Raw genomic sequence first — 16,199 nt, 5'->3', positions numbered from 1 at the left:
GCCTCCAAGCGGTGATACTCCGCATGGTGGATTTTGGGGGTGTGACACTATGGATATCTTATGAGGGATGGAAAGGTATGCTAGCTGATGTCAGTTGTAGAGTAGAAAGATTGTATTTCTTTTTATACATTTTCTAACTCTAATGGGTAAGTATGGTGATAAGTGGTTTTGTTGGTGGAGATGTAATGGTTAGTGTTGTGGTAGTTTTGGTAAATTGTTGAGATGTGATGGATAATGCTATGGTGGTTGTGGTTTGGATATGTGATGTCAGGATTTTCTTCATCATCATCTTGAATAATGAATTTCGTTCTCCAAGTTCTAGTTTGAAGTGTTGGCGTTTTTTATGGTTGTTGTGGAAGCTTTGTTGTTGATTTTCTTCTGATGAGTATGTCACAACCCGACCCGCAGTGAATTGGTACATGGCATAATGATTATCCATGGCTCATGACAACTAGCAATTATTTAAATATTTAAAGTATGACCATTTAATTTGTCACCTAACATATAATATCCAAAATTGTTTATACATTGTTCAAAAATAAAAATAACACAAGATTTCAATTTATTTTCTAATGCCCATGATACGTCTTCTCATCTCCATATCATTAACCTTTGTTACCTGCATCGTAATAGAAAAATATATTTTTGGGTCAACAAATATGTTGGTGAGTAATTTCCTCATTTTATAATAAAAAATTAGTTTATATTTTCAGGAAAAATACTTTAACATGTTTTTCAAGGTTAGTATAAAGATTATCACATATCAACAACACAATCAACAAAGCCATATATACCAAATGAGAACACACAAACAAGTAACTATACGAAACAAACCAAATACAAGACTCAAGACTATAGCATGCATTAGTCTCAAGCCCTGGAGAGCGAGTCTAATACTAGTGGCAATACTAGGCTATAACCCATGGCCGTGGGGAACCTAGTCAGCTATGGATCCACATGACAGTATAGCATGTAATAGACTGACATGACATAGCAATTAAAAACACATATAAACACCCATATATTAAAAGGTTGAAAAATAGCATGCTAATGTAATAATAACTAGTTATTTACCGCCCGCGCGTTGCGGCGGGACCCAATGACTACAAAAGGTGTGTCAGCAACGGCAAACAGATACCGAAAATCAAAACATAAATAAAATGACGTAGTAAGGATAGTCATTCCGTCATAAAAAACGATTTTAAATAACCTAATATATAATAATAGGACTCACACGTCCTACACGTTGGAAGTTCGGTTGTTTTCAATTCAGTTATTACGGTGCTAACACGTTAAAATATGGATGAGCTCGGTACCGGTAACGGCAGCGAAAGTACCGATCCAGAAAATCAACGAAATTACGTACCGGCACCGAAAATGCTCGGTACAATACGGTATGGTATTTGAAGGTAAAAATCAATAAATACGGGTATGGTGCTAGACCGGTGTCGAACCGAAAGTAACGATTCTGAAAACGCCAAAAGGTGGGTACCAAATTGGTACCGAAAATGATTTGGTATAGTAAATTTGGTACCGATACGATACCGGTTTTTTTATAGGATTTGATACGATTTGCTCATCAATATTCTAAATATCCAAGTTAATTTTACATGCTACAATTCATTCATTACATAAAAAGACAAAAAAGAAAGCAAAATAAGTTGTTGTGTATATAAAACCTCATTCAAACGAAATACAGTTTATTTACTGTGTGTATGAAAAGTAATCTAAACGGTGCAATTACTTGCATTGTTGCGTTGCTACAGGATTTGATGAGCACGGTACCAACCGGTACCGAAAATACCGTTACCGAAATCCCCAAAAGTGGGTACCGGTACCGAATATACCTAGTATGGTACGATTCGGTACCGGTCGGTACTAGTACGGCACCGATATTTGAGGGTAAAAACCGGTGAAGACCTGTGCAGAACCGGTACCAGAAGTACACCGGTTTGATAAATTTAAGACCGGTACCTGTACACGATACCATTTGCTAATCTGTTAATGATTTAATTTAATTCTAATTCTAATTTTAATTTAATAATAAATCATTTTTTATCATATAAATATCACTGTTCATTCTGTTTATATTTTATCATATGTTAATTAAAGATTTTATATAACATGATGAAAACTCCATGAAAATATATTATCCTAACAAATCGTCTAAGTGTATATATGAAATGTGTTTATTTTGCTTAATGTGATCTATATGTGATTCGGATAAGTTCCATGAGTTGTATAGGTTCCATGCTTAGCAAAGATGGTTAAGTGCTTGTTACGGAGGGGTGTGTGTAGGTGTGTGTATGTGTATGATTTGGTATGCTAATGATGTTTTGGTGAACGTAGACGGGGTGTACATGTTATGTGTGTGTTATGTGCTCTACGTTCGTGCAAGAGCGGATGTATACATGGTATACATGGAACATGTTTACGTGGTTAAGTGTATGTTCGTAGCATGGTTGTAAAACATGGTTTCCAAGTTCGAGTACTCTCCGAGTAATCGCTCCAAGGTAGGTTGTTGAGGCGACTTTCTTCAACTTCGCCTATTTACTTGGAATTGACCAAACGCGGTCAACCTCGGCCAAAATCGGATCTAGTAGGTCAATTCAGGTCGAGTTTAACTGAAAAAAAAAAACATAATTTCTATTTCTATCGTATTAATGAATATTAAAGAATGAATATGATTTTCACGTATTTTTTTATAATTATTAGTAAATTTATGTTATTTGACATATTTAACTTTCGAAAACTAATTTCTTTATAATTTAGCATGTCCGAGTACTCCCTGAGTACTCTCAGCCTAGACTGAGTACTCTTAATTCCCCACTCGACCGACTAGGGAGCGCCTAGCGACTTTTGCAACCTTGGTTCATAGTATATATATATATATATATATATATATATATATATATATATATATACACATATATATATATACTAGTGGTTTACCCGCGCGATGCGGCGGGAAACATATGACTTAGGTTGGTGAGTTTAGGGCTATGTACGGGGCTGTTCGGTTTTGAGCCTACTTAATTGAGTGTAAAATAACTAATCCACAACTTCTCTGCAGGCAATCCATATCTGAACGACTGAACCCAAAGCACAAAGTTAAACAAGAATTAGGACAATTTGAAGACAAAAACACAAGGTTAAGCAGTATCAAAATGTTTGCAAACAAATAGTATATTAAAAATCTGAATTGAAGTTTTGCTATAGGGTATATATCATAGCTAAAAATAAAAAGTATGTTTTTAAAAAAAATATTATAGCATTTTATAAAGCGGTATAGGAGGTTTTTATGCAGTTAGTATGCTTATTAAAGATTTCGAGTTTGTAGCATCGGTGATAATTTTCCTTTTTCATATATTAATTCACAAAAGTGTATCATATAATGTAACTAATTGTTTGTGTACTTATTGAAGTTTTTGAGTTAGTAGCATTGGTGATAATTTAGTAACGGGAATGGGGGATAAGAAAACACGTCTGGTGGCCATGTATATTAAAACAAGAAAAAGATTAGTACATAATAAATAAAAAAGTACAAGTATAAGAGTGGTAAGCCAACAGTGGTATGCCATCAGTAGTAGAATTAGAGCCTAACTTTGGGAACTAAGAAGTATAAGAATATACTTTTAGTTTTATAACACTTACGGGATCTAACACTAACCTTATGTTAATTTTTTACAAAAGGTAAAAAATCCCCATGCGCAAGCCACTCAACTACAAATATTATCACTTAGACAGTAGGAAACAAAATATGGAATGGCAATAAATAAAGACTACCTGTTCATCATATTGACCCACTTAAATATGAAATGTCAATAATACAGACTAACTTTATATTAAATAGCAATGATAACAATATTTCAAGCATGTTTTTCGAGATCTAGCAGTTAATAATGAAATAACCAAAAACAAAATGCAGTATTTTTTGTAACTCAATTCCATAATCATCATAACGACCCTTAATGAAACGGCAATAATAAAGACAAACTTTAAATCAAACAAAGATCAAAATTTAAAAGTAATTCCATACTAACTGTTAATTAACTAAAATGAACTGCAACACTAATACAAAATGAAGCAGCCAACACAATATCAAACAACCATTTCAAAATCAATTCATAAGTAAAGCAAACAACAATTTCTAAGTCAAACCATACGTAAACGAAACAAAAGTCAAAAAAACAATCTCGGATCTCTTGCTGGTGGTGGAACAAAAAGAATCTTTTATTGACCCATGAGGATGGCAAACCATTTGCATGACATTGTTGTAAATTGTTCAGCCATGGATCTGTGAACAACTCAAATTAGACCTTGGGCTAAGCGCATAACCTAAAATGGTGTGATCAAGCACTTCACCTTGGGTTTGAAGCGGTACAAAATTCGTCTTTTGCAATTTGCGCAAGTAACTTCAAACGGTGCCCAGTTCAGCAGCAATGTTCTCTCCTGTGTTATTGGCAATAAATACTAAAAGAAACTCAAGTATTTTTGTAAGGTTCATGAATGGTTTCCTTGAAAAGGGTATTTTGTCCATTTCATGTCTGATTTCTTTATGAAGACAAGGTTCTCTCATGTGTTCTTGGCAATAAATTATTAAAAAAAAAAAACAAAATAAAAGAGAGGCATGTGATGTCACCAATCATGAAACGGATGAATATACCCTTTTCCTTCTCAAGTTGTAGTAGCTTTTCAAGACAACACTATGATTCCTTTGCTTGCAGCAAAGCCTGATTCATTGTTGACAAAATAATTCCACCTACCTATAACGTACAAAGGCATGTTCAAATATTAAACCACCAACATGCACCACATTACTTGACAACCAAGAAAACACAGAAAGACATAATAAATAACCTTTATATCCATTTGAAATGTTGTTACTCTATCTTCATTGCCAGCAACCTGCATCATTAAATTTCAGTAATATCATCAGCTATACTATATTTTAGGGCTCGTTCTGCTAGTGTACAGTGACCAACTTCTCTTCTACTTGGTGCTCCAATTCGTCCTACTCCCCCAACACATGATGATGGGAATGAATACTGCATAATTAATAAAAGATAGTTAAAATAGCACCCGGATATCTTATTAGAAAAGTCATTAGAAAAACAACCGTTTACAGTTTCATAATTCCCTGCCCACTGGTAATATTTTTTCAGAACAAATAACTTTTTTCGGTACCTTAGGCAGATACGGTTTTTCTTCATTATCAAAAGCCCGTCTAAGGAGCCATTTTTCAATTTGTTTTTGATCCATATTGATTTGCATATAACCTCATCAAGCTAGATACTTTGAATCCAAACCATAACCAAAGCAGTTAACCAAATTTCTTAAAAATCTTACCATTTTCGCTTCAGGGTTGATGCTCATGGCCACATTGATGAACCTTTACCGGCCTTTGCAGGCTCCTCCTTTACATGTTTCACGTCCTGAAACCGAAAACAAGTTCAAACCATCTATACGCTTGACTAAAATGCTGAACATGAAAATGAAAATAGTAATGAGATGGTACATTTTCGGTTTTAACTTTCTTTTAAGTTGTGGCGGCACCATTTGACGGTTTGTTCTCTCGGTGCTTTTTCGCTTTCCCTTAGCCGACTTATTTGAAGATGGGGTTCCCCGAGCTGATGTTGTAGCAGCTGCTGGCTTTGAGGGGCTATTATCGACGGGTTCCTCTTTAAGAGGGTTGTTATTAAGCTTTGATGGACCCCGTTATTATTAGCCTTTGGTGCAAGAACAGGGAACTTTCGTCATCAATCTACTCATAACAAAAACAAAATAAACAAAAATCACATTCCAACAATAAAAAATGCAACCGGTGAACTTTTTTGAATATAAAAAAGGACATTACATCATCGTCGTCATCGTCCTCTTGCTCTGGCTCGGATTCATTGACCCCACTATTTTTCCCGAGCAGCTTCCTCAACTCTTTTCCAGATTGACTCAGTCCTCCTTCCTCTTCTTCATTATCCTCCTGATCTTCTTCATATCCCTTTAGAATGAACATACTCGATTCTTGTTATCTGAAAAGAAAAAAAGAGGTTAGCCAGTTAACCTACTGTAATAAACAAGTAAGTATTAAAGATGCGGTTGCGCTCGGTGATACAGACTACGTCGGGCCCGTTGGGGTTGCGCTCGGTGATACAGACGCGGCTGCGCTCGCTGCGCCGTTGCGGCTGCGCATGCTGAGCCGATGCAGCAGCGTGCGATTGCGGCTGCGGCTGCGCATGCTGAGCCGATGCAGCTGCGTTCGCTGCCGTTGCGGCTGCGCATGCTGAGCCGGTTTAAAACTAAAATGTCCTCCGACTCGAATTAGTTATAGATTTCCTGGTAAAGATATTTGCTTCGGATGATCCTGTCTCTTCATGGACCTTAGGACGAGCTTCTGCACCAACATTTAATCAGATACCTTACCTCACAAAAAGTTAACAGGTTCAAAATATAATTCAAAACCATAACTAATCTACATAAGAATTAGTTAATCGATCTTTCCTTAGACATGTTAATCGACAATCAAGTTGAACAAACCATTTTCAAAACACGTACAAAAGGTAATCAAATTTATATGTAATTCAGTTATATGATAAGAAGAGACATAATATTTTAGAGTTCACATGCTACACACTCACTCTCGGTATGAAATCTCATCAAGAGCCAAAAGGGAAACTGGCACAACAGTACAACACATGATGCCAATTTCAAAAGCTGCAAACTTCTTTTTCAAAATTTTATACTCACAATTGAGTTGTGTTGAAATGCTTACAGTTGTTAATAAATATTTAAGTCTTTTTCGATATTCGAACCATAGCTCCAATCCAAACACCCTCAAAACTGCTTACTGGATATCGAAACGCGATAAGCTGATAAAAATGGTTTAATAAACAATCCTAAGCCCACTTACAATCGCGATAAGCAATCCAGACATCCTCAACACTCCTTACTGTATACCGGAATAAAATAAACTGATAAAAAGTTTTAACAAGCAATCCTAAAACTAAAACAGTAAAACCCCTTCCAATCCTCAAATAAAGATTCAATGACATATATTGTAGATCTAAGCATCCAACTCATGTTATCATGCATGTCACCATTTAATATTTTCATCACTCAATAAGTTGTTCACAGCTCTATCAAAATCAACTGCTTTTTTTTTCTTTTTTTTTCATTCAACGTTACACAGATCTGAAACTGTACATCCGTCACAAAATCAAAAATAGAATCAAGTTCATATCTATGATCTATCTATCACTAAACAAACAAAATCAGATCAAATAATCAAAACCGACACTACAAACCGATCGAAATCAACGAATCATCGATCGTAAATCCAGATCAACAAATCAACTCCTCGAAAACCTAAACGAATCTGAACTGAGACGCAAGTACGTAACGAAACGGATCAGATCCGAATCTACATCAACAACAATCGGACTAAAACAACTCAATTGAAGCACAAATGACCTAATTAACACAAACAAATCAATCGGTGAACAAAATTAGGTTACAGAAAGTGATAAATGGAGTGTAAACCTGAGGGAAATTAGCGGATTGAGCCCAAACGGTGCCGTCATGACCGATAATAGCGGCAGCAGTGAGGTGGTTGCCTTCAATCTCGCACATCAAGTGGTACAGCACCCCGCGGTTGTTTATGAAATGGCAAACCCTAAAATCGATTGTACAGCACCCCGAGGTTGTTTATGAATTTGAGAGAGAGAGAGAGAGAGAAAAGGAGGTTACCTTCATCGATCTGGTGAAATCCTCACAGATCTGGTGAGAGATCTGGCGAGATCCGAGAGAGAGGCCTGATGAAGTCGCCCAATCGCCATAGAGAGAGAAAGCAGAGGATGTGAGTTGTGAGAGAGATGAGAGAGAAGGAAGGGGAAAGCTGGATCCGTGTGAAAACAAAGTCATCCGTCAGATCATGATCCGTGTGAAGAATTGAAAGAAAATAGACGGTTGATGATGGATCCGGGTGAAGGGTAAATGTTTTGTGTTTTTTGGTGCTTTAAGTCTTGTACATTGTGCATTGAGTATGTTTTAAATACAATTTTTTTCCAATTTTATCCTTCGAATATGTATTATAAAGTAGTATAGATATATACAATGTGTAGGCAAAATGTTCGTGTCAATGAACGGGTTATCCATAAATATATAAATAATTTTGAAAATATAATTTTTCGACTACCTATCGTATTTGGAAACGTATATTTAATCTAAGAATAAATATATATAAATTCGGTCGAGTTCCACTTACCTGTTTTGTGGACGTTGCTCCACGTGAATAAATATAGTATTTTGGTTGTAAAATATATATTTATTGGAATGTTTTGAGACGTCTTTCCATGTAAATAAAATTGGTATTTTGTTCATGAAATATATATTTATTTGATCCTATTTGTGGTTAGTGACTAGATCTCAGTATTATATATATTTGTGGCATTATATATACATATATATAGGGTAGGGATAGTGTCTAAAGTGTGAGAAGCGTAAGAAGTGTTTTAAACCATTAGATCTTTGATCTAATGATTGAGATCAATAGGGACCAAATTATAAATTGTGTTTTAATTATTTGGACTGATTTGAAAATTGTAGGGGTAATAGTGTGTAGGTGCAATATGTTTGTAGCTTCCGTCTGTATCGAGTCTATATTTTGTCCTGTATGTGTTTATGTATAGTTTTGTATGTTTGTTATATAATATGTGGGAGAAACGGGTCGTAAACCTTTATTGTAAAGCTCATCCGGTCGAATGGCGTAGGTCATCCGGATGGATGACCATCCGGACGGATGACCCTCCAACCGGATGGCATTAGCTCTCCCAGTTCCCCTATAAATAGAGATTTAGGGGTCACTTTGTTAGAAGTTTTGGCAGTCTCTCTCTGTAGCGAAGCTCTGTCCAGATCTCACCAGAAAGTTGTATTTTCAGAATCTTTGAATGAGAATGGATGCATTAATCATTGATTTCGTTGTTGATTCATCTTTGACATTGCATAGGGATTCCGCACCTCTGCATTGATCGATCCGATCTAAGTTCTTCATTCGAGAACCGTTCCTCGGAATTCACAAGTGGTATCAAAGCACCAGGAGGTCGGATTCAGAGAGAATTACAGCGTTTTCTTGAAGATTACAGCCGATTTCAGTCAAACTCACCGGAGATTTCGCTTAGTTCTTCATCTATTCTTCTATTTCCATCTGAGTTCTACATTTCTTCACTTTAAACTGAGAAAAATCCAAAATTGACATAGAATTCACGGATAAAATGGACTAAATTTTACATAATCTCGTTCGCAGTCTGTTATAGTATAATCCTACAAATTCATGGCAAAATTCGAGCTAAAACACGTCCAAATCGATTAAAAACACGAACTTTGAACCAAACGTTGCTGACGTCACTCGCCTGATCAGATAGTCATCCGATCGGATTACCTTTGTTATTGTTCTTGATATCTGTTGACGTCATACTCATCAGATCGGATTGTCGTCCGACCGGATCAGTATTGTATTGTTTGAAAAGTTCTTGTTCATCAAGCAAACGACCATTCGATCGGATTGCCATCCGACCGGACGGCCATTCCTCACTTGGCACATTTGTCACTTAGTTCATTGTGGTCATCAGTCCGGACAGTCATTCAGACGAACGACCATTCGTTCAACTGTTTACTGTTGTATTTTGAAATTTGACCAAGTTTGACTTTTCAGGTACAATTAACCATGGGTGACGTGTTCATGATGTAACACCCCGTGTTTCGGAAGTCAAAGTCAAAGTCAAGATTGAAGTCAAAGGGAGAAAAGATTGCTAATTGCGATCTGTCACTCCCTGCTCAAATCCTGTTTTGATTTATTTGACTTGTAGTTAGTCTTTTTATGCTTTTACGTTAGTTGTATTATGTGGAGTATCTATTAATAATCGAGGTTTATTCGACATTTATCATATAATTAATCGCTTATCGCTTATCGCAATCGCGCTCCTAACTTAAATTACGCATTTTGGTTATTGTTATACGTGTGTGTGCTTTTTACGTGTTACTTGTGCATGTTTATTTGTGTTTATGTTGTGGTGATCAATCGAAACGCAATCGTAACTCATTCATAATCGAATCGCAAACACTAAACGCAAGTGAAATAGGCTGACTGTATGTTAGATATAGTAGTTGGGATTAAAAGTAATTTGAATAGGAAACTCTATCGCATTCGCATCGCTCGCAACCGCAATCGAAACAGCAAAACGCTTCGCACCGAACACTCGAACCAACTTACCAATCGACCAGGTGACCAGCTGATCGACCAGCAGTTCGATCGAGCTACCGCTCGATCGATCGGCCAGCCGACCAGGCTGCCACCCGATCGACCAGCCCCTTTCCACTTTGGGTAACCCTATTAATACCCCCTGTCCACATCAAACTTACTACTTTTGCTCTCTGACGTCCGACCAGTGCTCCAACCTCAGTTTTACTCTGATTTCTCGTGATCCGGTAAGATCTCAACCTAAATCTTGTACATCTTTGATCTACACTCGATTCTACACCCTTCTATCTTTTCAATCTTAACTTTTAACCGTGAAATCACTTGATTTGAGGTGTTCTAGGATGATGTCATCATGGTGTTCTTAGGAACATCATGTTTTGGCTTCAATCCTTCAAGAACAACTTGGATTTAACAGATTTCCACGTAAACAAACAAAGATCTTTCATAAGATCTAAACATATTCACGGTGAAAAGTATTGAGAGAAGGTTTTCCAACTTTCTTTCAACTCTTTTACACTTAATGCACTCAAAACCGATAGAATCGGAACTTGTACCGACTTCCTACTCATTCTTGTGGTTGTGTTGGTCCAAGATCTAGATTCTATCCACGAGGTTTACCGATCTCAGGTTAAACATGGAACACCGTCTCAAACAGTTAACTGATCGGAGTTGGGTGGTTCCTGTCCGATCAGGAGTACCAAGTACTGATGAGGTTTCTGTTGCTTAACACGCTATCAAAACATCTCGATAAAACGACAAACTATTAAAACAACCACGTGTAAGACGAACGAAACGACCAGGACGGAATGCCATCCGATCGGACTACCGTCCGATCGGACTGTCACCTGAACGTGTTGTCGCCCGATCGATCTACACCTTGGTCCCACACTCAACTTTTGTTTTCAAAACCTTGAAGGATGAACATTGAATGAAGGGCTAACCGATCGGATTACCATCTGATCGGACTCCCACTCAACAGTGTAATGATCAGACTTCAACACTTAAACAATTTTCAACATGTTCAATACCAACGGATTGCCACCCGATTGGACTACTATCCGATCAAATGACAAATTGCTGTGAACTTGTTCTCACTAAAGTGTCAAACCAATTGGGTTGTCGTCTGATCGAAAAGTTTGTCCGATCGTCCGACCTGAAGGGTAGGGATACTTCTGTAATTTTAAAATGCTACAACAAAAACTTCAAAAGTCAAGCCATCATACACAAACAAATCCTTCTCAAAGGAAGAAACAATCCACTTGAAAGGTCATCCGATCGGATAACCATCCAAGCGGACTGTCACTCGAACGACCAGCTGTCCGATCGAACTACCATCCGATAGAACTACTGTCTGACCCACTTGCACTTGTATCGTTTTACACGTCACTTATCGTTATGGTATCGTTCTGATCAGGCTAACCTTACTCTCTAGCGCTCCCTTCAATCCACCAATCGCTGTGAGTATACTCGATTCCCTTTTTGCCTTATGCACTTTTGGGTGTTACATATGTTACCTATTCTAAATCAGATTGAACACACTACGCAATACTTTTAACGCTAATCGTTACCGCATGTTATACGTGACTTAATGAATGCTTGTTTGTTATGTTTACACATGGAATGCTGTCTACCTGCCTTAGCAACATAGTACTATAGTTTGAACTCAGCACCTGTTCACTCAGGGGTTGTTAAGGACAATTAGTTACATGGCTCACAGTGGTGAGTGTGTATCGCGAACTGTCTTGGGCAGTCAACCCGCAGTCATTGGTATCGATAGGTTTATGTCGATAACTAACATGCCTCATTTCACACCGTGTATGTGTTGGTTATGTGTAATCGTTTTCGAACTCTATTATATATATTAAACTTGTATGCTCACCTTTACACTATGTGTATTGACTTTTACTTTAACGTATTTGACAGGTGCTTAGGATGCTTATTTGCTTACTTTGCTGTGAAATCGAGGCTAGGAAAGACCTAGGTCAACAATAAACAAATGTCTGTAATAATAATCTGAGTTGTCGAAACAGAACAATTTGACTAGATTTTTTCTGTAATAATTGTATTATCATTTATGACATGGTATGGGACGTGTTCCTTTAAATATTTGGTAAATATAGTTGTTATGGAAACTTCTGGACAATCTGTTTCACTCAGTGTCGTGCCCCGATGATTCCGCCATCGGTTGGGGTGTGACAGATTGGTATCAGAGCCATAACTATAGGGAATTAAGCAAGACTCGACCTAGTCCGGGTCGATGACTTAGAAATGACCTAGTCTATAGTTAGGTACCAACAGAACGACTTGTGCGTATCCTGTAGGGGTTATGTACGAGCTTACTTGCTATTCCTCGCTATTCTCACGCACGCTACACTATAATTACACTCAAAATTTTAGGAAGAAAGGGCGGAATAGGTCGAGATTAGGTGTGAAAACCGCAAACTCTCGATTTAATGGCCTGTTCGATCTGTATTTTTCTACAAAACACGAGAATTTGCGTTGAATCAGGAGTGAAATCCATACTTTAACGCAGGTTTTCGTCTCTATTTTTATTAAAAACAGGAACAAAGTTTTTAATTTAGGGGTGAAACCCGAATCTTGACAACTTGTTATGTCCCCTATTTTGCTTTACAAAACTCTCACCAAGGTCTCGACAGACTCCAACGACTTGAAGTCGCACTGAAACTGGAAGGATGCGTGCCATTCACCCAGATTCGACGCGAGAGCACAGTCCCGAAGGCCAAAGTGTGTACCAAGAGTCCTTGTGAATAGTCGAATCACTTGGGTTAGTCAAAGTCTAACTAGCCGCAGACAATCTATTTCTCGATTTTTATGTGTTTCGATTCTGAGCTCGCAATTGCCGACTCTGATACTCGTCGATTTTATGTGAAGTTTATGTGTTTATGTGGTTCTATGCTTATTTGTTAGCGTTTTGGGGTATCACTGGTTTCGATTTAACGCCTTTTGCTTCCGCTAATCTCACAACACTCACTACACCACGTTAACAAATCGCTACCGATTGTGGAATGACGTTACGCCATATTGTTTGCTAAGTTATTCGATTATACTATACTACCCGCTATGTTATTCGCGATCGCTATTCTCGAACGTGCGTAGACTTTAAATGATAGATGCAATCAGAATGCTCTAAGTGTCTCTATATGCATCTTGTGATTACATGCGTATGTGCTTTCGTGTTTCTGTTCCTTACGTGCTTATGTGCTTCTATGCTTGCGTGAATCTGTGATTATGTGCCTATGTGCTTACATGATTATACGTGTTCCTGAGCTTTAGTAGTATTAGACGTGTGAGGTGAGATTCGACTACGTTGTGTCTGAAACCCATGGCGATGTCTGTTGCAGACAATGTCGTCATGTGGACCATCATCTGGACCTCGTCACCCACGAGTTACCCACCAAGAATAGAGAGACAAACGCCTCGCTGCCATGGTTGCTAAGCAAGTAGCAAAGACTGTTTCTCAGATCGTGAGTGAACTATACGAAAACATGAGCAAATCGTCCGAAAAGTCTAGGACCGAAGCTCCCAAGGCTACCCCTAAAGCTGCGTTCAGCTTCTAACAGTTCAAGGCATGCGGACCGAAAGAGTTCACTGGCGAAGATGGCCCTATGGCCTTATTTCAATGGTTCGACTCGATCGAAGTCACTTTGCGTCAGAGTGGATGTCCTGACAATCTTCGCACTCTGAATCCTACCGGCGTCTTCCAGTCACGCGCTCTAGACTGGTGGACGGCCGAGAGGAACAAGCGCAGAAATGATACAGCCTATGGTCTATCATGGGATGAGTTGAAGAACGTTATGCTCGAAGAGTTCTGCCCTCCCCATGAGCGCCAAAAGCTGGAGGATGAATTCTGGCACATCAAGCAAAAAGAAGGTGACAATGCTGCCCTGATTGCTCGCTTCAAGCAGCTAAGTATTATCTGCCCTGATCAAGTAAAGATCACCGACATGAAGATCAAGAAGTACATCCTCGCTCTGCCGGATTGTGTTGCAGATTTTGTGCATGCTTCTAAGCCAGTAATAATCAAAGAAACTTACTTGCTTGCCGCTGAAATCAACGACAAGCGAGTAAAAGTTGGTTTCTGGGATAAAGCTTCAAAGAACCTGCACCAAGCTACTACCGCCGCACCAACTGCCGACACCCCCGCCACCGCATCACAGTCATCGAAGTCCTCTCGTCGGATGAGGAAGAACAACAACAGCAGCTCCAGCAGCAAGAACTGTGCTGTCACTACCGCTGCTCTACTTCAAGCGGTACCAGCTCAGCAACAACAACAACACCGATCTGCTACAGCTCCAATCACCTATGCACCACCTGCAAAGCGTGCATACACAGGTCCTCACCCTGCCTGCCCCACATGCACCTATCATCACCCGGTGGGTCTAGCTTACCGTTTTTGCGCTCACTTCAATATGTACGGCCACTTCACTGCAAACTACCGTACTGGTCCCCGCCAAGCACCAGCTCAAGCCACTGCTCATCAAGCTCTGCTCCCAGCCCCTCAAGGTCAACAAATGGCTCAGGCACCCGCGGTCAACGACAGAGTCTGCTTCGCGTGTTGTGATCCCAACCATTTCGCGAACATGTACCCGAATAGGGTTGTGAAACAAGAGCCCCAACAGCAACAGCAGCAGCAACAGCCTCAACAGCAACAGCAACAAGCCGCCCGCGCCAGAATGTTCAACATCAACGCGCACCAAGCCCAAGCCGACAATAATGTGGTCAACGATATGTTTCTCATAAACGGTATTTATGCTTCGTGTTTGTTTGATACTGGAGCCGATAACTGTTTTGTGTTGTTTGAATTCGAGAAGCTCCTTAATCGTAAGCGCTCCCAACTATCCTCGACGTTCGATGTCGAAGTCGCCACCAAAAGAACCGTCGCTGTCAATTTTGTTCTTCGTGATTGTACTCTTGAGCTCAGCAATCACATCTTCCCCATCGATCTCATTCCGATGCAGCTCGGAAGTTTTAACATCATAGTAGGCATGGACTTTCTTCGTGAAAACCGTGCTGAGGTTGTGTGCTTTGACAAGATGATTCGATTCGCGCTCACGAACGGTGATATTTTGTGTGTTTATGGTGAAACTCCTTGGAAAGGTCTTAAGCTTATGTCATGTGTCCAAGCTAGCAAGTATCTCCGCAAGGAATACAAAGCTTTCTTGGCTAACATTGTAGTAGCGGAGAAGGAAAAGAAAAGGAAGGCCGAAGTGAAAGATGTTCCGGTTGTCAGCGAATTTCCTCAGGTATTCCCTGATGATCTTCCCGGACTGCCGCCAAGTCGTGATATCGACTTTCGTATCGACCTCATTCCGGGAGCCAACCCTATTGCTAGAGCTCCTTATCGACTCGCTCCGTCTGAATTGCGTGAACTCTCGAGTCAGCTTCAGGAATTACTTGATAAAGGCTTCATTCCCCCGAGCACCTCTGCATGGGGCGCAGCAGTCCTTTTCGTCAAAAAGAAGGACGGGTCATTCAGGATATGCATCGACTATCGAGAATTGAATAAGTTGACAATCAAGAATCGCTATCCCCTGCCATTGATGATTTGTTTGACCAGCTACAAGGTGCTACATGTTTCTCGAAAATCGATCTGCGCTTTGGCTATCACCAGCTACGCATTCAAGAGGAGTATATTCCCAAAACCGCTTTTCGCACTCGATACGGCCATTATGAGTTCGTTGTTATGCCTTTTGGTCTAACTAACGCACCCGCGGTTTTCATGGATCTGATGAATCGGGTGTGTAAACCATTTCTTGACTGCTTTGTCATCGTGTTCATCGATGATATCCTGATCTATTCCAAATCGAAAGCCAAACACGCGCAACATCTACGTTTGTTTCTCGAGCTACTCCAAGGGAATCGACTCTATGCCAAGTTCTCCAACTGCGAATTTTGGCTGGAGGAGGTTCAATTCCTCGGTCACATT

The 16,199-nt window shown here is 39.2% G+C and overlaps 3 long non-coding RNA genes across 3 annotated transcripts; all 3 read right to left on the bottom strand.

The window, feature by feature from the left end:
• Positions 1-4,004: 4,004 nt before the first annotated feature.
• On the bottom strand, positions 4,005-5,461 carry LOC110927746. The gene is made up of 4 exons (XR_002585865.2): positions 5,350-5,461; positions 4,861-5,048; positions 4,366-4,452; positions 4,005-4,297 (listed from the first exon to the last, which is right to left on the bottom strand). It is a non-coding gene; the product is annotated as an uncharacterized LOC110927746 (long non-coding RNA).
• A 135-nt stretch (positions 5,462-5,596) lies between these two features.
• Positions 5,597-6,074, bottom strand: LOC118490134. The gene is made up of 2 exons (XR_004888282.1): positions 5,858-6,074; positions 5,597-5,764 (listed from the first exon to the last, which is right to left on the bottom strand). It is a non-coding gene; the product is annotated as an uncharacterized LOC118490134 (long non-coding RNA).
• A 733-nt stretch (positions 6,075-6,807) lies between these two features.
• LOC118490092 lies at positions 6,808-7,918 on the bottom strand. Its single transcript, XR_004888091.1, has 2 exons — positions 7,537-7,918; positions 6,808-6,844 (listed from the first exon to the last, which is right to left on the bottom strand). It is a non-coding gene; the product is annotated as an uncharacterized LOC118490092 (long non-coding RNA).
• Between the last annotated feature and the right edge of the window lie 8,281 nt (positions 7,919-16,199).

Source organism: Helianthus annuus, chromosome 3 (assembly GCF_002127325.2).
Source record: "Helianthus annuus cultivar XRQ/B chromosome 3, HanXRQr2.0-SUNRISE, whole genome shotgun sequence".
In the NCBI taxonomy this organism is placed as follows: Eukaryota; Viridiplantae; Streptophyta; class Magnoliopsida; order Asterales; family Asteraceae; genus Helianthus; species Helianthus annuus.
This window is presented reverse-complemented; position numbering and strand designations above follow the sequence as displayed.